Raw genomic sequence first — 11,056 nt, 5'->3', positions numbered from 1 at the left:
CAATCCTACTCAAACTATTCCAAAACATAGAAAAGGAGGGAATCCTCCCTAACTCATTTTATGGAGCAAGCATAACCTTGATATCAAAACCAGGCAACGATATCACTCAAAAGGAAAACTACAGACCAATATCCCTTATGAATATACATGCAAAAATCTTCAACAAAATCCCAGCCAATTGACTCTAATAACATATCAAGAAAATCATTCCTTATGACCAAGTGGGGTTCACATCAGTTATGCAGGGATTGTTCAACATTAGAAAAACAATCCTCATCATCCACCATGTATATAAAACAAAGGAGAAGAACTACATGATCATATCATTTGATGCAGAAGAGGCATTTGATAAAATCTAAAACCTATTCCTGATCAAAACACTCAGCAAAGTAGGAATGGAAGGGACATTCCTCAACATAATAAAGGGCATCAATGCAAAACCAATGGGAGCTCTGATAGCATAGTGGCTAAGGCACTTGACTGCTAATCAGAATGCTATTGGTTCAAACCCACCAGCCACTTCTTAGAAGGTAGATGGGACAATCTACTTCAGTGGGGATACTGGCTCGGAAACCCAAGGAGGGGTCGCTATGAGTCAGGTCCTACTCGATGGCACATAACAACAACAACATGCAAAACCAACAGCTAACATTATTCTCAATGGAGAGAGACAGAAACTATTCCTCTTGGGAACAGGAACCAGACAAAGATGCCCTCTATCACTACTCTATTCAACCTTGTACTGGAAGTTCTAGCCAGAGCCACAAGGCAAGAAAGGGAAATCAAAGGCATACAAATTGGTAAGGAAGAAGTCAAACTATCCCTATTTGCTGATAATATGATCTTATACCTAGAAAACCCAAGAGACTCAGTCAAAAATCTACTGGAACTAATTGAGAGATTTAGCATCATGGCAGGATATAAGATCAACATCCAAAAATCAGTTGGATTCCTCTACACCAGCAAAGAGATTGCTGAAAAAGAAATAAGGAAATCAATACTGTTTAAAATAGCTACCAAAAAAATAAACTACTTGGGAGTAAATCTTACCAGAGACACAAAAGACCTCTACAAAAAAAAAAAACTATAAAAAACTACTTCAAGAAACCATAAGCGATCTACATAAATGGAAGAACATTCCATGCTCGTGGGTAGGAAGATTGAACATTGTGAAAATGTCAATTCTACCCAAAGCAATCTATATATCCAATGCAATCCCAATCCAGATCCCATCAACGTTCTTTAGGGATATGGAAAAACCAATCACTAACTTTATGCAGAAAGAAAAGAGACCTCCGATAAACAAAACATTATTGAAGAACAACATAGTCAGAGGTCACACACTGCTGGATCTCAAAACCTACTATACAGTCACAGTAGTCAAAACTGCCTGATAATGCTTTAATGACTGATACGTAGACCAATGGAATAGAACTGAGAACCCAGAAATAGATCCATCGGCCTATGGTCAGCTGATCTTTGACAAAGGGCCAAAATAAAAAAAAAAAAAATATGTGGGGAAGAGAATGTTAATTTAATAAATGGTGCTGGCAAAACTGGAGATCCATTTGCATAAAAATGAAACAAGATATGTATCTCACACCATACACAAAAAGGAACTCCAGATGGATCAAAGACTTAAATGTGAAACCTAAAACTAGAGTTCCTCAAGGAAAAACTAGGGACAAATTAAGGGGCCCTAATATATGGCATAAACAGACTATCAAGCATAACTCAAAATGCACTAACAGCAGAAGAGAAACTAGATGATTGGGACCTTCTAAAATTAAATTTTTATGTGTTTCCAAAGACTTCTCCAAAAGAGTCAAAAGAGAACCTACAGATTGGGAAAAAATATTTGGTAATGATATATCCGATGAGGGTGTTATCTGTAGAAGTTATAGAAAATTTCAACACCTCAATAAAAGACAATCTAATTGAAAAATGGGTAGAAGACATTAATAAACACTTTGCCAAGGAGGATGTTCAAGCAGTCAACAAACTTATGAAGAAATGCTCACAATCATTAGCTATTAGAGAGATGCAAATCAAAACTACAATGTGATACCATCTTGCTCCAGCACTAATAGCAAAGTTCAACAAGACAGAAAATAACAAATGGCAGCAAGGATGTGGAGAGATTGGGACTCTCATACACTGCTGGTGAGACTGTAAAATGGTACAACCACTGTGGAAAGCAGTATGGCAATTCCTTCAAAAGTTGGGATTAGAAATACCATTTGTCCAGCCATTCCATTATCAGGTATATATCCTAAAGAATTGAGAGACATGACAAGAACAGACATGTTCATCGCAGCACTATTTATAATAGCCAAAAGATGGAAACAATCTAAGTGTCCATCAACTTAGGAATGGATAACCAAACTATGGTACATACACATAATGGAAAACTATGCAATGCTAAAGAATAATGTAGAATCTGCAAAACACGGCATAATGTAGCTGAATTTGGAGGACATTATGCTGAGTGAAATAAGTCAATCACAAAAGGACAAATATTGTTTTAGTCCATTATTGTAAAAGTCAAGGAAATGTTTATTTATGAAAGGAAATTTTCTTTGTTGGTTACCAGGGGTGGGAGGGGAGGGGAGGTGACATTGTTAGATAGACAGAGATAAGTATTGATTTGGGTGAAGAGAAGGGCAATGTACTAAATGTGAGTGATTAGTACAGTGCCATTGAGGAAGATAAATACATAGAGAGGTACATGGGAGGTACAGACTAAAAAGATTAATCCTTTTGCATATACAGCACTGCATTGTCAGTTAAGGCAAACATGGGTATATGGGGGGATAGATGGGTGGACAGGCTGAACTATTAGATATGTCTGTGAAGCAGGGAGTGTACCCAAGAACATGTATAGGGTTGGCAGACAATGGTCCTATAAGTCTATGTGTATGATCTATATTCCTGGGCATATAATAAAGCTGACAAGGGGCAAGGTTGTAGTAATTGCTTGGTCACAGCCAGCTACCCAGAGGGCTCTAGTAATTGAACCTGTGGGCTCAGGACCATAGTTAAGGGGACATCAAGCTTAATTGGCATAACATACTACCCAAAACATTGTTCCACCTCCTACTTTGGTGAGTAGTAAATGGGACCTTAAAAGCTTGGGAGCTGCCATCTAGATGCAACAATTGGTCTCTCCTCATCCAGAGCAAAGAAGAATGAAGAAAACCAAAAATTCATGGAAACAATTAATCCTAGAGACTGGTACACCAAGCAATTTGCAGCCTATAGGACTATGAGACCAGAAGAACTAGATGGTGCCCAGCTACTGGTAACCACTTGGAAGCGGATCTATGTAGGAGATACTTGATAGAGCGGGAGAACAATGTGGAACAAAACTCAAAATTATTTGGAGAAAAAAAAAAAATGAGGGGGGGAGGACCAGTTTTGCTGGTCCAATAGAGCCTAGTGGAACCACTGAGACTATGGCCCCTAGCTGCCCTTCAGGTCTGGAATTGCACCCACACCTGTGTCTTCTATCCAAACAAAAGACACACATAGGAATTGAATATTTGCCTGGGGTAGATACGCTCCTTGGAGAGTACAATCATGGGAGAAAGAAGGGCCGCTTATGCACAGGGAGACAGCTCAGGGAGCAGGAGTGCATGGAGGGATGGACACTGGGAAGAGGTAACTATGGGGAGGAAGTGGGAGGGGGGAGGGGAGCTGTTGCATTGTGGTAAATTGTGGTCAATGTCATGAGACAAAGTGTATGTGAACTGCTGTATGGAAAGTGAATTTGCTCTGTAAATTTTCATTGAAATCACAATAAAAAAAAATAGGAAAAGAAAAGCATGTCCCCATCCATAACTAGAAAAGGGTTCAAGGGTAATCCAAGTGTGAGTTTCTTCTCTGAAAAGAGAGCAATAGAAAGGGAGAAAAAAAAAAAGAAATGAAATATACTTTCTTATTAAAAGCCCCTAACTTTTCTAGTAGATTTTTGATATCTGATACTAAGTGAGGACTAGAACAGAAAGAGAAAGATCCAATTTAGTACAATACAATGGTTGAATACATTTCAACAGCCCATATTTCATCAAAATTGCTAGAGCAATTGCAGTGGAAAAAGCAAAAGATAAACCAAATGTAATTACTTGAAAAATTTGGATTGTATATAAATTCCTATACGAATACTGCTCTATCTAAATCAATATTTCTACTGGTTTATTGATCAGAGATTTTAATGACAACAATGTCTGACTTGCTTTCTATAAAAGCTTGTGCCTTGAGTATGTAGTGAACTCCACATTTCAGTTCCAACATTCCACAGACGTTCTAACTATTAGTGAGCTCTCAGATTGTCTTGGCTTTGCCTGAAAGTGGACAACAAAACAATGAAGTCAAAGCAAAGCAGGGTACGACCTTCTAGTTCTCTGTCTCACCACTCAAAATTGTGCATGGCCATCTAGAAAAATTTCCTCTCAAGGTAAAAAGCCCATATCAGAAAATTTTAAATCTTGTTAACAGCCTCTTAGTGGTTAATGAAGACCAGACAGTTGTGAAGGGCTAATATGACTTGTGGTAACTGGTTTCTAACATCTGATGGGCCATGAAGGTCCATGTCATAGCTAGAATTTACAGATCCCGCTTTCTGTTCTCAAGTTTTCCTTATGTAAAATGAGGTTCGTAACATCAGTATATAGACAAGCAAAACTTGAAACTCTACTAGGAATTTATAACTTTATAACCTTACTTTCCTGAAGAGAAAAGCTTAGAGATGACAAAGGAGGGGAACCACTCCACCTACTAATGCCCAACATATACAGCCTCATTACCACCCTATACCAAATGGGAACATTTCTCAGGCCCCAATTATGATTTAAATGAAGCATACTGCACCAATATTGTGTGGTGCCATCTGTTATTTTATATTTCATGAAATTTGGCCAGTTTTAAAATATTATAATTATATCTCCCACATTACATATGCAACACAGACATTTTCTGAAACATAAATACAGTATGTGGGAAATATGACTGTATTTATAGCCATTGGCTGGTGGGAAGCAAAAGGGCAGCTGGCACCCACTGAGAGTCTGAGGACACAGCCTGCCAAAGGAGCAGATTATAGGCCAGAAGCTTGCCTCTACTTCATCACATCCCACTCCTGAGCAGGCCACACTGTGCACATGGCTCTGTTCACCTTATCTCTAAGGAAGTTCACACCAGCTACATTTCAACATTCTGGGATCACGTGTATTTCCTTCTCCTATACTGGAGCTGCTAGACACAGACATTCAGTAATGCCTGGAGTTAAGAGAATGAGCACAGAAAGGCACAGCAGTGAGTATAGCTACTCCTTCCTAGAAACTCCTTTCACCATCCCTCTGTGGAAAGGAGAACAGGGCGGAGGAAAGCAGTGTTTTGAGCCATTGATGTTTAAGGATGTGTGTTCTGAGTGGACCTGCTGCTAAAGTGGAACCCTTATCTCAACACAGCCAGCACCCTTACCCTCAAGCAAACTCCATTTATGAGTTCAGCAAATGAAGATATAAAGCTGAAAAACCCAACTGGTCAGATGTCATCAGAGACTCCAACAGTTGTGCTCTGGGCTTTCTTTCATCTTTAAAGAAGAGTAGTGCTGTTTAGTTGAGGTGTTTTTCTTTAAAATACTGCAAAGTGCTTAGTAATAACAAAGAGCAGAAAGCAAATAGCAAGTATTTGAGTTTCCCTTTCTCGAAAGACCTCTGGTGGTATAGTAGTTAAGGTACTTGGCTGCTAAGCAAAAGGTCTGTGGTTCAAACCCACCAGCTGTTCCATGGTAGAAAGATGAGGCAGTCTGCCTCTGTAAAGATTCACAACCTTGCAAACCTTATGGGGCAGTTCTATTCTGTCCTATAGGGTCACTATGAGTCAAAATTAACTTGCTGGCAGTAGGTTTGGGTTTTTGGTTTTTTGGTTTCTGTCTCTCCAAAACAAAGGCATGATTTAGTAATGATGAATAGTGAGATATTTGATAAATCCAAGCACTTCTGCAGTAGATCACACAAACCTTTCTCCTAGAGCACAAAGTACTATCACTCTGGACAATCCAGCCCAAAGATGACTTTCATTGGTTATTTGAGTTAGTTGCAAACAGTTTAAAATTAGAGATTTCACATAAAACCCAATTTCTCTTGAAAACTCATAAAAGCTGGCATCATTGGATGCATATTTCTGCTCAACAAGAATCTGTTGGCTCTGAGTAGCATCTGTCTCCCAGAAAAGAGGTGCTCCTCAGTTTACAATAGTCCCTCTCCCAGCTTCCAAACAAACCCTCCAGTCATGTATGTCATCTGCCTGGTCATTGTAGGCATGTGTACTTGGAACCCCTGAGCTAGGCAATTGACCAATTACTCTTATGAGAATATACGCTGGAGATTGGAGGCAACTTTTTTTTTATGAAGGGCTGGTGAAGCTTTAAAATATACCAGTAAATGCTCTAACAGGAAATTAAAGTGAAATTTATAAGCCTCTTTGATTTAAAAAAGAAAACTTTCTAAAAGTTAAAAGATAAATTTCTACCATAGCTCTTATTTTACTGTATTCTAGCCATCTGTTTATTTATCATTCTATACCATGAGACTTGAGCAATTTTAGGGCAGAAGCCAATTTAATTTTTCTTTGCATACCAGTGTCTATCACTTTGCTCAATAGAGTCAACTGTAATCTATGGAAGAAAGGAAAGGACAGTTGTTTGAAAGTTCTCATTTTCCATAAAAAATCCTGAGTATTCTGATTCTGTAAAGTCCTTCCTTTAGTACAATACCCACCATAGTCAGCTCACAAAGGAGACAAAACTCTCCCAGTAACTTGCTTTGCTAACTCCCTACTGGTAGCTAGGAAAGGAAGTGGGATGCCCATGAAGAACATCAAATTCAGGATCCTGTAAGACAGGCACACACATAGATCTATGATGGCTGATTTTGCAGCAAGTGTTGGACCACTGTTGTTGTTGTTGTTGTTGTTATGTGCCGTCGAGTCGGCCCCGACTCATAGCGACCCCTCCTTGGGTATCTGAGGCAGTATCACTACAGAGTAGGATTGCCCAACCTTCCTTCCGAGGAGTGGCTGGTGGGTTTGAACTGCCAGCCGTCTGGTTAGCAGGCAAGGTTGGACCACTGAACACCAGCAAATCACTACCCACCATATTCTAACTGTGGCTTCAGGAAAGAGAAAACAGTTCTGAATAAAATATCTCTGACCCTAAGAGGGCAAAGAACCAGTCTGGAAAGATTTTGTGGGATGTTTATGATACAGTGTTAGGGATAAAGGAGCCTCAAATAGGCAATAAGAAAAATGATACTCACAAAGTCACAGTTGCTGCCACCTCCCTGTCATGGAATTCACAATAGAATCCAACAAGAAAGAAGAAAGTAAACTGAGAGCCAACAATCCTTGGGCCTGTAGCATACAAGCTCAGACTTAGCTGAGGATGGGGGAAGAAACGTGACAAATTAAGTCCTGTCACTGAATATGTGGATTTATATTAGTACTTCAGAAACTCTTCATCAAGGAAAAAAAAAAAAAAAAAAAAGTTACCTAAGGCATTTGACTGCTAACCAGAAGGCTGGCAGTTCAAACCCACCAGCTACTACTCAGAAGGAAGACGGCAATCTACTTCCATAGAGATACCACATCAGAAACCCAAGGAGGGGTCACTATGAGTCAGAATCAACTCAACAGCAGTGAATTTGGTTTTGAGTAGTCTCCTAAAATATATTTTCCCCTAGGAATTTTCAATAACTAGTACACATTTGGTTACACTATTTCTCAAGTTTTCTCTTTACACATGGATGACTGGCAGTAACATCAAAGAGAAAACCCAATTCTGCCCCTTCTCTCCATCTTCTTTAGCTGCTCAACTCCATCCTCAGCATCACCTATATAAACTTCTGTACTAGCATGCTGACTAGTGTTGTTGTTATGTGCCATCGAGTAGGACCCGACTCATAGCGACCCCTCCTTGGATTTCTGAGGTGGTATCACTACAGAAATAGATTGTCCAAATTTCCTTCCGAGGAGTGGCTGGTGGGTTTGAACCACCAGCCTTTTGGTTAGCAGTCAAGTGCCTTAGGAACTATGCCACCAGAGCTCCTGCTGACCAGTGTTATGGACTCCAAATCTGATCACATTATCACCCTTCCAGTTAAGGGTATTTAATGTTTCCCAGGATCTGACACAAAGTATGGATCCAACAAAAATCTTGACTAGCATGTGCCAGACATCAAGCGTTAAAGTATACATCCCTCACATGGCCTCTAAGGTCTCTCATTATCTGGTCATTGTTTATCTCTCACTTCTGACTAGCTTTGCTTTGTACATTTCAGTCAAATTGGGCTACTTGGAGTTCCCTAAATATCCAATGGTCACTCTTGCCTCTGAGCCTTTGTACATGCAGTTCCCTTTACCTAGAATATACTTCCTTGCTTCTTTATCTATCTCATTCCTACTTATTCAGCAAGTCTTGCAGTAATCCTTGAGGCTGGTTTAAATATTTCAGTATATACACATCCATACCCCCACACACTTGGTTTATGCTCTTCTAAATGTGTGGAAAAATAACCCAGGTTTTCAGTCCCCAAACTTTCCATGTTTGATCACCTTGAACTCCAGGCTTGTATGTGGTAAATGGCATCAGCCAATCCTGACATTTTTGCCTCTAAAGCAAAGGCAATACCCAAGTCCCTGCCTCCTGGCCTGCTTCCCTCAAATTGGAGAAGCAATTAGATCACAGGCCTGGAATGATCAATGAGTAAGTGGCCACATATCACTTAAAAGAAAGCCTTCCACTTTTTCAGAAACTTTCCATCTGACCCAATCAAAGAAACTGCCATGAATATTGCCTCCCCTCCAGAGTCCCTACCTCTGGCCTTTTTCATTCAGCTGAACTGCAAAAAATGCTTCCTTGTCTTAGGTCAATTGTCCCCTACCATTCTGTCTAAAATAGCAGCATAGGCTTGTGTGTCTTTAGCCTCCTACTTTGTTTTAGTTTTCTTCCCAATGTTTATCATTATCTAGAGGTGACTTGGAAGAAAAGTTTGTCAACCTACATCTGAAAAATTAGCCATTGCAAGCCCTATGGAGTACAGTTCTACTCTGACACACAAGGGGTCATCATGAGTAGAATAAACTCTACAGCAACTGTAGGTGGTGAGGACATCATGTTATATATCCATTTACTTGTCTATTGCTTGTCTTCTTCACTAAAATACGAGTGGATGCTTTTTCTTATTCAGTGTGCATCCTCAGTGTCTAGAGATGGGCTTGCATATAAACCAAAAAACAAAATGCGATTCAAAATGGAGTATCACCAGTGAGCACCATGTTTTTTCCCTCTGGCACCTAAGAACTTTAAGAACTAGGTACAACAGTTTGAATTGAGATTTTTGGCACTCTGAACAGCTCACTGATCCAGATTGCACCAAACACAGAAGAGCAGAATTGGAGGAAAGGTACAGGGAGATTTTTTAGGAAAGAGCTACTGCCGGAGGATGAAGGGGCACCAAAGAGAGACCATTGGAAATCTTTCTGGGGCAGTCACTGTCTGCTGGGTAGAGGCGGCAGCCTGAGATCCCCAAGCCAAGAACGAGATCAATTATAGCAGCTTACCAGTGACCAATGCAATATTCCAGTGGGCAGAGGCAAAGACCTGTCTCCAGCAGCTGATTTTGTCAGTAATTTGGGAGGTGAGGGGGCAGTGGGACATGGACACCATTGCTGTTACACAGGTGGAGATCTCACTGGTGCACCAGAAAGGCTAACTCCCTCCCCTTTCAGCAGATTACAGAGTGGGTTTGGGTCAGACTGGGAGACACCGTGCTTTTCTTTGCCATGGTTATCGGGACCACAGATCACTTGCAGGTACTACCCCGAATCTACCACAGCTAAAATGGCACACATCTTTGGTGCCACAGGTGGGTGGTATCGCAGACAAACTCCAGAGCTGACCATTGCCGGTCGGGCAGGATTGTGTTACCACTGTGGGCAGACAGGTCAGAGAGCAGAAAAACTGCAGCTGAGTGCACTCACTCAAATTTTGCCCTGGTGCCGTGCTTTGGTGCTGTGGGGCCACAGAGGCAGGGGCTTTGAGTGGGCATGAAATTGGCAGAAATTTGTGACCCTCTAATAATATGAATCTTTCCTGAGATTGAGCTGCGGTCTTGCAAATAAATATGTCATAAGTAAGAACCTGCTCAGGTACTCCCCCAAGTCCAACACACCTGAAATTGCGCACATCTTTGGCACTGCAGGTGGGCAGTATCACACACAAACTCCAGAGCTGGCCATTGGCGATCTGGCTGGATTGAGTCAGCACCATGGGCAGAAGGAGCACAGAGAACAAAGAAACTGCAGCTGAGCCCGGTCTCTGAATTTTGCCTTGGAGCCGTGCTTTGGCACTGTGGGGCTGTGGAGGTGGGGCCTTTGAGTGTGCCTGGAATTAGCAGAAATTTGTGACCCTCTAACAAGAGGAATTTTTTCCTGAGGTTGAGCCACGGTCTTGCAAATAAATACGTCATCAATAATACCCAGCTAAAAGCCCTAGAAACCGACCCTAGCAACACTAAGCTTTCTTTCTTCTGCTCCCACCTTCTCTGCCAATAACTTCACTCATTCAATAGAAGAAACCATATTCAACAATTACCATAAAACCTCATGCTTTGAACTCTAAACCCTCTGTATGAAAAACAGAAACACATATCCACATTACACACAGTGATTCCACCATCACAAAGAAAACAGCAGAGTGACCCAACACACCTGAATCAATATTAAGATAAAACACACCAGCTTCAGCTTTTCAAAATATTAAACGGTAAAACCAAGACAAAACAAATCAACAAGTAACCAGCACCTAGAGACAACCTAAAGGGACAATGTTCTACCAGATTCCAAGGGCTTAAAAAGAGGTTCTTCTTTCCAGTAACCCCAAGAACTCTCCGAACTGGCACTATAAGACTGAAAAGGTCTTAGTTTACACCTTTTTATTTTATTTTATTTTATTTTCTTCTCTAGTGATTAACCCCATTACTTGTTGTTTTTTTTT

This window comes from Orycteropus afer, unplaced genomic scaffold (assembly GCF_000298275.1).
Source record: "Orycteropus afer afer isolate SDZICR_OR568_19922 unplaced genomic scaffold, OryAfe1.0 scaffold00221, whole genome shotgun sequence".
Classification (NCBI taxonomy): domain Eukaryota; kingdom Metazoa; phylum Chordata; class Mammalia; order Tubulidentata; family Orycteropodidae; genus Orycteropus; species Orycteropus afer.
Note: the sequence above shows the minus strand (reverse complement) of the source record.